This window comes from Cervus elaphus, chromosome 28 (assembly GCF_910594005.1).
Source record: "Cervus elaphus chromosome 28, mCerEla1.1, whole genome shotgun sequence".
Lineage (NCBI taxonomy): Eukaryota > Metazoa > Chordata > Mammalia > Artiodactyla > Cervidae > Cervus > Cervus elaphus.
This window is the reverse complement of record NC_057842.1, coordinates 45,886,848-45,899,790: the sequence shown is the minus strand read 5'-3', so window position 1 is coordinate 45,899,790 and position 12,943 is coordinate 45,886,848.

The window sequence follows — 12,943 nt, the reverse complement described above, 5'->3', positions numbered from 1 at the left end:
AGATGGTAATGATAACCCTATATGCAAAACAGAAAAAGAGACACAGATGTACAGAACAGACTTTTGGACTCTGTGGGAGAAGGCAAGGGTGGGATGTTTCGAGAGAACAGCATCGAAACATGTATATTATCTATAGTGAAACAGATCACCAGCCCAGGTTGGATGCATGAGACAAATGCTCGGGCCTGGTGCACTGGGAAGACTCAGAGGGATTGGGTAGAGGGGGAGGTGGGAGGGGGGATCGGGATGGGGAATGCATGTAAATCCATGGCTGATTCATGTCAATGTATGACAAAACCCACTACAATATTGTAAAGTAATTAGCCTCCAACTAATAAAAATAAATGAAAATAAATGAAAATAAATAAATAAATAAATAAAAACACAAGAATAATAAAGGAAACAAATACACAAATACAGCATTTCATTCAGAAGAAACATCAGATGGAGGGTGAGAAATCATTACTCCATAGCAAGTACTGAAGCCTGGATGCAAACTGCATGGGGATTCCTGGAGAGTCATCTGGTGAGACAAGCTTTGGTCCTTGATATCTTCTCACTTAGCAGTGTTTTCTTTTTGAGTCATGACTTTGCTTTTACAGCAAGAGTCAGGGCCAAACATTTAAGAAGATTACCATTTGAAGAAGAACAAAAACTTCCCTCTGTTTATACTATTTGCTCATCTTGGGAAACTTCAAGGCTAAAACTTTAGCAAGCTGAATTTTTCTGTAACTCTTACATATTAAATTGTAGCCAGTAGGGCTGAGTTCTTCATGGATTTTAAGTTCTGTTATTAGGAGTAAATTTAAAAAAAAAATCCCCTTATGTCTGTTCCCTGAGATACTCACTAATTCCCACCAGGAACAAACAACAAACCACAACCAAGTACTATATTCAGAAGAGCCAGTAGCTGGAGAGAGAAAGTCAGCCTAGCCAAGAAATATGTATGACATCTTACCTCTTTCTTCTCTGGGATCAAATCCTTAATTTACCAATTCACTATCAAGTCAGCAAACCTACAGGCCAAATCCAGCCTACAGACTGTTTTTATATAGCCCACAAGCTGAAAATGGCTTCATACTTTTTAAACAGTTAGAAAAAAATCAAAAGAATATTTCTGTGGTAGAAATTATCTGAAATTCAAATTTCAGTAGCCTTTAAAAAAAGTTTTATTGAAACAGAGCTATACTAAATCACTGACTTACCACCTATGGCTAATTTTGAGCTACAACCATCAAGCTGTATAGTTCTGACAAAGACCATATGACCTGCAAAGCCCAAAATATTTACTCTCTGCCCTTTGCGGAAAATGTTTGCCAACCCCTGCACTATATAACATCTGGCCATCACCATCTTATAATTTGAAAGCTTCATATTTCATAGTGTACTTAATATAACCCAAATGGAATATCACTAAACAGGACAAAAGCAACCACTTATACTGGATTTTGTGGGACAATCCTTATTTTAAATATTTTGCCATGTCGCCAACATATCATATTCATTATGCAGTCCATGTGAAAGGCAGGCACCAATAACAAGGGGCTTGCACACCTTGCATGCTTGTTTGGGAGTCAAGACGGAACTTTACACTAACAAGCATTTCCAAATGAAACTCTTGTGGAACAATGTAAGAGAAAGAAAAAAATCACAGACTGAAATCATGCCACTCAGGAGGACCCAAATGAACTTCTACTAGAAGGTTTTCAGTTGCTTTTGATAGCGAGGCAAACAGCTCTGCCCCCAAAATTATAGCAAGGTTGAGAATGAAACAGCAATTACCATATACTTCTCTTTATCTGCAGAAAAGGTAATGAAAGGGAAGGATTTCTACACCTAATGCAGCGACTTAACTGAAAGACACCGGACCACAGGGTAAATGCCTCCAGGAAGGCTGAGTGTGGAGAGGAATCAGACAGCTGTGGTAAGAACGGGTAGCTGAGTAGGGAAGATCTACAGGAAGCTGTCCACAGCATGACAGAGATGAAAACTGACAAGACTTCTCTGAAACTGTACCCACAGATTGTCCAAGGACTTCTAGTAGAGTGCTGTAACACGTGTGTGTGTGTGTGTGTGTGTGTGTGTGTCCAAAAGGAAAGTTTAAGGAACATGGTGATAAAAGAACGTATGGCTAGGTGTGGATGTCTTGAGGAATACATCTGCACCAATGTAAACATGCTTTCTATGCAGCAATTTGGACTTGTCCAAGTCAGCTTTCAGATTCTCACCCAATTTTCATCATCAACAGAAGCACCGATTTAACTTTCTCCAATGATCCAGGGAAAAATTTCTCAGTGCACCAAAGGTCCTTGAGCAATTCCTTGTTTTCATATGTATTTCTGAACTTGTATGTAACTTAGGGTTCATACACTTAATATTTCTTTCTATTTTATGAAACTAATTGCCTCCATAGTTGTTTCTACACCTTAGGTGCCATCGAAGTTTGTTTTTTTTTTTTTTTTTAATGCGACCACTCATTCAAACTGACTTAAGGGCTATGATTTATGGAACAGACTTAGTCACTAATCTCAGCTGGCTGCCTTTGTCCTGCTTGGTTTACTTCCTTCTTTTCTGAAGGGAATTTTCTTTGAAGAGAAAAAAAAATTACTTTTAGATTACTTGTTACAGAACTTTTTTTGAAAGGGAGTTTTTTTTGGGAAATTATATGAATCTAATAGTGAAGTTCTTGTAAAGCAAAAATTCTACTCTTCATGTTGTGGACACTAACAAAGAATGTAGAGAAAATCATCGGTGTGGAGATTGTTTATAAGACACTTCAATGAAAACAAAATCTTTTCTTAATAAAATTGACTTGGGGGTGTGCCCCTAGCTCCTCTGGGCCTCATGGTATCCTCCTACCATGAAGTAAATTAGTTAGATAGTGTAATTGAATTCTATCATGCTAAGAAGAAACATAAAATGAAAAGTACTATTAATACTAAAATTTAAAGTAAGATTTGTTCTACTGAAACAAAAAAGTTCCAATGTATGAAACAATAAAATATGGGGTAATTCAAGTGTTATAAGTATTTTACTACGGGGTTCTTGTCATAGCCAGGTCACGCAGGATCTGTCAAAATGTAATGCGTTCACCAAATAGATCCAATTCACCAAAGTTGATGAATGTAACCATTTTGAAGCTCTTATACTGCTTTAATATGATCTCTTTGTATATATGTTGATCCACATATCAAAATATATCAGATAACTTGATGCTCTAGGCATTTCATAGACATTGTCCAATTTAATCTTCCTAACTTGGAATTTACAGAAAATGAAACTGAGGGCAGACCTCGGGACTGCTGTTTGAACCCCACCTGAGTCTGTCTGATACAAGCATTTACACTAAGACTGTGCTTTGCAGACTCTGGTTCCATTCAGTTTTTACTTTGTCACAAAAAGAGACCTGGTCAAGTTTATTTGTTCTGTTAAAGTAGATTTTTGGTTTAAGTTCCTTTTTTCCTCCTTTCCCTCCCCCAACTCCTTTCAATTGTAGTGTTTTTATTTCTCTTTTGTGGCTGGGTTTGATTTTTAAACAGACTTCTCAGGAAACCTGTGTTCATGTAAAACTGGAGAGCCAAGGCACTTCCTAACTGGAGTAGGCAGGTCCTATCTGAGGGTGTGGGGAAGGAGCCCACCCCCAGAAAAGTTTCTCTTATATATGTGTGCCATGTGATATATCTCCATACCTCAATCTCTTTAGTTCATGTGAAATATTATTAAGAATGCTGTTTTCTTTTCTAAATGAAATCATAAAAGGATTTTACCTTCACTCTAGCTTACTTGTGACCATAAGTGATCAAGGAGACTTAAATGCCATTCTCCAAAAGCAATTAAATCAAATGATTACTTACAAACTGTTGTCTTCCCAGTTTCATCTAAATACATAAGCAAATTGAAACCTGCCAAATATTAGCCTCAAAGGTTAGTGTTTTTCCTACATGTACAGAAGCCGTGGTACTGAAGCTGAGAACAAATGATAATGGTGCCAAAGTCTTGGGAAGATTGCTTTTTCTTAAAAAAAAAAAAAAAAACTTGGTCTTATTTTTTATTTCTAACCTGCTATTCATCGATAACAGGAATACTAAGAGCTTTCTACTATAGACCTGAGTTTTGAAGGGAGAAATTGGTTGAATGTAATCTATCTGGATGGAATTTATTTTAAATTTTTTCCTATTGAATATTCTGCTTTTCTGATTAAGAAAACATCTTGGGAATTCCAAAAGTTGGTACACTGCTGGCTTTTTTCTGTCCCCATCTTTACCAGCACATTGATAGTGCTACCTTCTGTGTCGTTAGGCAGAGTTAAACATTTCCTTCATTAGCTGCCAGAATCAACCCAATTGTCTGTAGATGCACGGTTCACACTGTGACACATCATCTTGACAGCAAATTCTTTTCACGGCTGTGAACTCTTCTGCTTAAACCACTTACTTCATTGACATAAGCAGGATCTTCTTACCCTGGCCCAGCAGGAGAGAGAAGAAGTCTTTTCCAAGCATGTCTTTCTCTGCCACGGAGAAAGTGTGAAGCCAGAAGTTGAAAGCCCCACCATTTTGTAAAGCTAGGCCTTGGCATTGCTCCAAAGTGCACAATATCTTGGGAACCAGGTGTGCAGGCAAAAATAGCTGCTTTCATTTCTATAACACTGCGAGTCAACAAAAGTCATTTACATACATTATTTCATTTGAGTCTAACAATAATCCTGTGAGGTCAGCAGGACAAAAACTATTATTGCTGTTTTTCAGATTGGGAAACCAAGATTCAAATGTTACTGGTGTGATTATTTTAAGACAATGGGAGCTAACAAAGAATGGTGAGCTGGGAGCCCACAATGTAACTTCACGTGCATTCCCACAATTGCACGGACGACAGCCCTGCAAGGACGTGGGACAAATCCTCTTCATCCAGGACTTCAGATAAAGAAACAAATAAATGAAGGGAACCTCTGTCTGTGTTTCTGCTGACAAATATCTCTACAGAGCTTTTGACAGGACACACTCCCCTCGTCACTGTCCCTCTTGGCGGGCAGCGATGTGGAGGGGACAGGCCAGGGCCCTGGCTAGCACGTTCTGCTTACTGGCTCTGGCTCCGCCCCTCCTCCCACTCACTTCCAAACCCCCCCAGCCAGCCTCCACACAGCTGTGGAGAACACCTCAATCAGACATATTTTTATTGAGAATTTGAATAAAAGTCATATAAATAACATTACTGAAATTTTGGAAAATAGAAAAAGAAAAAAACCCACCAAGAAGTCCCATGACCCTAACTAAACCTCACTGAGTATTAGGGTGAGTTTCCTCTTTTCTTTTTTTTTCCTTGTACATCTGCTTTTCTATTTGTAATTATAACACAAATGTGTGTACATTTTAATTTTGCACTGTCAGTAATTGTATCCTAGGGTGTTTATCTTGTCATTACACTAGTCTTTTTAATGGCCATTCTATCAAGTAAATAAAATATCATTTACCGTGACTCAATTGTTAGACACATATGCTATTTCTGCTGTTTCGTGGTGTAGTTTTCTCCCTGTTTTGGATTGCTCCTCAGGATAGATTCCCAAAAGTGGGATTACAGGGTCAAAGAGCGTTTTTCTGGCTCTCGGTCATGCCAAAACACTTTCCTACGGATTTGTCCTAATTTAAACTGCCGCTGGTAAAATAAGAGATTCATTTCATTAGGATAATTATTTTGATTTGGGGTATTTTATTTTTTATTACTCTATTATTTAAATTTGTATATTGCTAATTAGTAGTACACTTCAACATTTCCTCATTTTCATATTTTTTTTGGTGTGTGTGAATGATCTGTTCATGACAGTTAGACTTTGACAGTATTGTCTCACTGAATAGTTGAGACTATGAGTAGTTCCCAAAGCATGGCGAAAGAAAAAAAGCATAATTAAGAAAAATAATGACTTCTAAAATCATAGTTAAATGATTCGGCAGCTTTCCTGCCTGCTGCTCCTCCTACATAATGTACCAGAGTTTGATTCATGTATGCGATGTGGGAAGCACAGTCAAAATCACGTCAAGGTCCATCAGTTCAGTTCAGTTGTTCTCTCAGTCATGTCTGACTGTTTGCGACCCCGTGGACTGCAGCACGCCAGGCCTCCCTGTCCATCACCAACTCCCGGAGCCTACTCAAATCATGTCCATTGAGTCAGTGATGCCATCCAACCATCTTATCCTCTGTCGTTGCCTTCTCTTGCCTTCAATCTTTCCCAGCATCAGAGTCTTCACATGTGAGTTAGTTCTTCACATCAGGTGGCCAAAGTATTGGCATTTCAGCTTCAGCATCAGTCCTTCCAATGAGTATTCAGGACTGATTTCCTTTAGGATGGACTGGTTTGATCTCCTTGCTGTCCAAGGGATTCTCAAAAGTCTTCTCCCATACCACAGTTCAAAAGCATCAATTCTTCGGTGCTCAGCTTTCTATATAGTCCAACTCTGACATCCATACATGACTACTAGAAAACCCATATCTTTGATCAGACAGACCTTTGTTGGTAATATCTCTGCTTTTTAATATGCTGTCTAGATTGGTCATACCTTTTCTACCAAAGAACAAGTGTCTTTTAATTTCATGGCTATAGTCACCATCTGCAGTGGTTTTGGAGCCCCCAAAATAAATTCTGTCACTTTTTCCATTGTTTCCCCGTCTATTTGCCATGAACTGATGGGACTGGATGCCATGATCTTAGTTTTCTGAATGTTGAGTTTTAAGTCAACTTTTTCACTCTCCTCTTTCACTTTCATCAAGAGGCTCTTTAAATTTGTAAATCAAGGTCCATAAATGATCCTAAACCAAAACATTTTCCCTGTCTTTACGCTGGACTACTCTTCACATTAGTTAGCACAGAAAAAGTAAAGATTATACAGCCTGGTATAAACCGAGGCTCTACACACTCCAGACCAACTGAGTTAACTTATTCAGGATAAACCAACTAAATGTGCTGAGACTGTGTCTTCATTTATAGAAAAGAATAATAGTGATCCTTATACAAGTATGTTGGGATGACTGGGGAGACATATGTATATTACCTATGTATATTAAAATGTTAGACATTAGCAATTTTGAAACACAACTTAAAGAGCTAAGAACATTGGACTTTAGAAGTGCCAACACAGATACGACCTTCTCATTTTCTAATCACTGAGGACCCCAGCTAAGACCTATAGGGAACAAATAATATTTTCTTCTTCTATGTTTGAAGCTCAGTATTATTAAGAGACCACAAAACTACCAGCCCTTGTTGTTAACAACTCGACAGAGACAGTAGGCACTGGACAATTATGGCTTCAAATGGTAAATGTTTCTTCTTAATTCTAGACTCCCATGAGAGCAGAAACTGTAAACTCTTCAATGCCTATTGCAATGCATGGCACAGGAGGCATTTCATAAATATATACTTGCTAAATACAGAAACTAATCTTAACAGAGTAACTAGAAGTTATTGACTCCAGTTTTGGGCTAAATAAACAGGCTGAATGAAGGAAATAAATTTGCTAAAGACATCTGTTTGAAGAAGAGTGGGAGTTAAATGACCTGACTTACTAGTGCAAAAAAATACATACAAATTTAAATACCAAATCTAGGCAATCTGCTTCCTAATAGCACTAAAGAGCCTCACTCTAGTGCTCTCAGCCCTTCACAACGTATACAAGCAAAGCCTAAGAGGAATTAGCTTGTATTTGAAATCCCATCATTGTATCCTCTTGATATTCTTCAAGAAACAAAACCACCGAGCTGCATTAAGACAGCCAAATATTCTCATTTAAAAGCTTGACTTAGCGAAACAGAAATGTATGTACCAGGGACAGTGAAAGGATCTAGTCCACGGACATGCTCAAACATTTTAAGGAAAGCTATTATTTCGAGCACATGTCAAGATGATGAGAAGGGGATGTAATGAATTACAGAAAAACCGGTGTTTATGCCTGAGAGGTCCCTGGGCTCTTCTGTACCTCCTGGAAATTGTTTATGTGCACAAGTCCTGTGATCATGGGGCTGTGATTAGCGGATGCTGACAGTGTGACAGCAAAGGGAAGCATGAATCACTGCTGCTCCATACAGGAGAAAGCTGAGCAAGATCAACTATGCCTAGAGAAGGACTTTTTCCACATTCTGCCTAAGTTCTGGTGACTTGGTGCTATGTACGGGACAGAATGGGGAAAGAGGGGGAGGATAGATGAAGGATGAATTTCACCATTTCTGGAAGTTCTTCCACTTTTTCCAGTAACTCTCCTCTATCAAGAAATTATAATTTCTTAATTTGTACCTAACAGCTAATGATATCGTGATTTTTTTTATATTGATCCATCTTTTTTTTATTACTTAAACTCCCCAAAGTGCTCAGCACTATATTTCTGAAATGACTCTAGCAATAAGAACATTCATCTCTCTTCATTCCATGCTTTCTCTGCATCAAGAATCCAAAATAAGACTGGGTAAATAAAATATGGTAACTTTCCCAAATTTCTAGGAGTTATCCACCAGTGAATTTGACTGGATGATTGAGACATAATAACATGTCATAGCATTAGAGATATTTTGTTATCATCTAGAAATGGTAGGAAAAGGTAGCTAGAAAAAAAGTCTTCACTGAACACAGGTAGAGATGTCCATCTTTGGCAAAGTCTGTTCAGTATTGCTTGGTTGAGATATTGTTCTATCTTTAGCTACAAAGACAGAATATGAATCTCAGTTGAAGCAACTAACTAGAGAAAAAATACGGTGAAACACAACCGCCTGAATCAGTCAGAAGGCACTAGTTCAAGTATTGGCATTACTTGATTGAAAAAAGACTTTGTACCTCTGAATCCCTTGAATTTGTTATGTCTGATTCTTTGGATGAGGGATAGTTATTCTATATCTTACTGTCCACTCAAGAGAGGTTCTTGAACAAAAGTAGATGCACTTCCTGTCACGGACACCAGTGGTGGATTTGGGAGTATAGCTAGACTCATCTTCCTGCAGGCCCTTCTCCTGTCTAAGTCTGAAAAGCTGACTCAGTTCTAATGGATGGTATGGTGGGGAAGACCCGATAACTGCAGGTAACTGAGAAGAAAACACCCTCAGGATGACATGAGGTGGGACAGTTAGAATTGATGTCATCTTCTGATGGCTTTCCAGTGATTTCCTTAGAAGAAATCATCCGTGATCCCTCAGAGAGATGCAGAGGAAAAAAAAAAAAACCTGGGGTTGGATGAGGGCCTTTATTCACAGCTGAAACTGATGAGGCCTCCTGGCAAAACCCCAAAGCACTTTGTTTCCTGTCTTCTCAAAGTCCTGACCTCCAGTATTTAAGGAACCAATAACATTTTCTCATTTCTTGAGTTATTTTTCTCATGCAACTCATGGCAGCTGTTTGCCAGCTCAGCATTCAGGCTAATTTGTTACAGAAAATGGGGTTAATGTGTGTTTACCAAGTTCTAAAGATTATCATAAAGGCCTAAATACATGTTGTGTACAATTGAATTAAGTGTATAATATCTTCATCAGTCACATGTATTGTAAAGTTGGAACCTTGAGATCCAGAACACAATTTCTAGATGTGTCTTAGTTTCTCATTTTTTTTTTTAATTTTTCCTTGGAAAACAGGATAGCAAAATATTCTGATAATGATTTAACTTTTCTTTAAAAGGTCTTCTGAAAAGAAACACAATTTTTGTATTAACTATGTATTTGTGCTATTTTACAATATTTTTCTTCTGTATCTCTAGTAAATATAATATTCATAGGTGGCTCAGCAATATTAATTGGGTTGGGAGAAGATCCCCTGGAGAAGGAAATGGCAACCCATTCCAGTATTCTTGCCTGGGAAATCCCATGAACAGAAGAGCCTGGTAGGCTAAAGTCCATGGGGTCGCCAAAGAATTGGACATGACTTAGTGACTAAACAACAGTAATCTTGCATATTCACTTGAGGACTGAAAATTTCTACCCAGATAATGGGAAAGAAAAGAAAAATACACATAGTCCGTTCATTTCTTCAAATATTAAAATTTTGCAAGTGCTAAGCCTGTATGTATCATGTTACTATCTGCTTTCATTTGAAAAAAAACATTAGTGATATTCACATACAAGGGGAAAAAACTGATATTTGATTGTCCCACTGACAGCTAAAATCCACTGGAAACCACATACATTCACTTCCTTTTAAAAAAATTTCCAGGAACTCTCTCAAAAGAAAGAGCCAAAAAGCTTCCCAAGCCATAGCCATCCCATTGTTCCCTGGTCCTGTTTGGGGTTTTGTAGCACTAGTTGATGGAGGAAAAGTTATCAAGCTGTGGCAACATTTTCTCAAGTTTAAATCTTTCTCAAATATTGGAGTTGGGGTCCAGCTTAGGTATTCTGGTACATGATTGTATATATTTTTTTGTCCAATGCAACTTTCCGTTTCTAAGCAGAGAAGAGGCTGGAACTGTATAGTAAAAGGATCATAAGCCCACTTGGACATCAAAGAGTGCTCCACAAAACTCAAAACTCTTATTTTGATGTTAAGAGTAAATGAATCAGAAACTTATGACTTACATATCCCTAAAAAACACACATGGACTCAAAGAAATGAGTTTTAAAAAAAATTCATAGCACAATAACTTTAATATATTGCCTACCAACATTTAAAAGAAACTAATTCAATACTTGTAGTAGAAAAAAAGGATTTGCCCAGGATTCGCCTGGGCATGTATCTCTGCCATCCTTGAAATATAATGGCCTTCAAGGACTCACCTACGACCCAAACCAATTTAAGCACTAAAGTACATACATAGTTTTCTTAACCAGTTTCTTTATTGCTTAACATTTTCTTTGAAGAATAAGTGCTGAAAGATACTAATAGCAATAAACAGAGTAAAACATAATAAATTATTCTCTACCTTAAAAAACTCACTTATTCACTTTTCCCAACAAATATATATTGAGCATCTACTATGTGTCAGGCACTGTTCTGAGCTCCAGGGACTCAATAGGAAATAAAACAGGTAAGGCTCTGTATGTATGGAATTTACCATAACAGGAAACCTTCCCTTTCTTGCTACTGTTGTGAAGCAGCTCTTTAAGCTGTTGTCAAAAACTTGGATTTAGACATCTGGATGACTAACTTTGTGTCTATGCTGAACATCTGCAGAAGAGGAAGAATAAAAGGTCCTAGGGGACTCTAAGTGAATTTATGAGAGGCAGGCCTCAAGCTCACTTGGATTGGCTTTCTAGCAAAGGTGCAGTGAACAAAATGATGTAAATTGATCTGATTTTCAGAGAAAAGCTGATGTTATGAAAGAAAGTTATGATCTTTTCAAGGGGCTTATTTTAATCAGCTATAAATGACACAATCAAACCTGACATAGCATAGATCTTTAACCAATATAAATCAATTCAACAGGGCAAATACTCAGATAGCATTTTATTTATTCCCAGCTCAAGAGAAGTCCCATGAGGAAGAGCAGGAGAGATCCTAAGAACTAAAGAATAGCTTCATATGTTACCCAGCACTTAGATGCCCTTGGTCTACTTGTATACCCCATAACAGCAAGACATTAAGTTAGATCTCCAACTTCCAAAAATTGCCCACATCTTCTGTCTTAAATCACACATACCAACCCAACAACACTGCTGTTCCAAGCTCTGATCTCCTGACTCCCCATCTCCCTCCTTACATGAGTCTACCAGTGTTCCACAGCCCTGACCCAAACAAGTGCCCCATACCCTCACCCTCAGTTGTCTGTATCTCAGCTTCCTACATGTTTCCTTTCCTGTTATAACCTTAATGCCTGACTCATAGTAAGTAAAATATTTTTTTTGTTGGATGGATGGGTGGATGGATGGACGAGCATCCCTGAAAAATTTCCTGACTTGAGGTTCCTGGACTTTTCCAAAACTACAGCTTCCACGCAGAGTCTTAGGGAGAGACCCCTGATAGATTTACCCCGTCAGTAAATTCCTGACAGGAGTCAATACAAGTAGATTCCATTGTCAAAGAGACCAGAGTTCAAATTCCAGTTCTCCTTCCAGTTCTCTCAAATTCCAATTTATGAGCTCTATTATTCTGACCAATGACTTTTCATCTCCGGGCCTCAGAGCCTCATATTACACCTGTCTCCTCAGGCTGCTGAAGGTGGCATGTGATGGGTTCCTTAAAGCACCAGATACATGCTGAACTCTCCCTCTCCACCTTCCAATGCAAATTCAAGACAGTTAACTTTGGGCGGGGGGAATAATCTCATACAATTAAATTTTACTTAAGAACTCTTGAAGTCAAGAGTTGGGAACAGCAAAGGGAAAGGCTGGGAGGTCTTGAGATAACTCTTGTAGACATTTTCCTGAGAACAGCTGTGCCTAAGGAGGGCTTCCAGGGAAACCTCTGGAAGAGAGCAGGAGAAAGGGGAATAGAGTCAGTTCTAAAAGGCATTAAGACTTAGAATATGTCAGCAAGCTGTGTCAAGACCAGGGGTCTCCAAAGTGCATGAGATGACCCATGAGGATGTGGAAAGAAAGCATTAAAGTCTCTACTTAAAATTTTTTAATCCAAAAAGAAAATCTTTTTAAAAATTAAGCTTTACCAGCACTTACAATACAGGTTGGCACTGGCCTTCTCATCTTATCCATATATCAAGAGGCCAAGGCCTCAGTGACTGCTCAGGAGGGGTCCCAAGGGAGAGGGTTCCCTTGGCGGACAGTGGGACTGGAGCTTTCAATGCATTGCTGATCCCATGTGCCTGGTTAAGTGGGTGTACAGCTCATCTAGTCCAGTTTTAACTGAACTAACCTCAAAACAGTCAGGTAGTCCAGAAAGTTTACTCTAAAGAAACTGTGGGTTGAAGATAATACTCATAATATGAGGATCAGCAAATAACAGGAAACTACAAAGCCAACACTTCTACTCCAAGTAAGACTTCTTCATCATCTATATTATGAGATCAAAAACTATAAGAGTCTTGTCAGA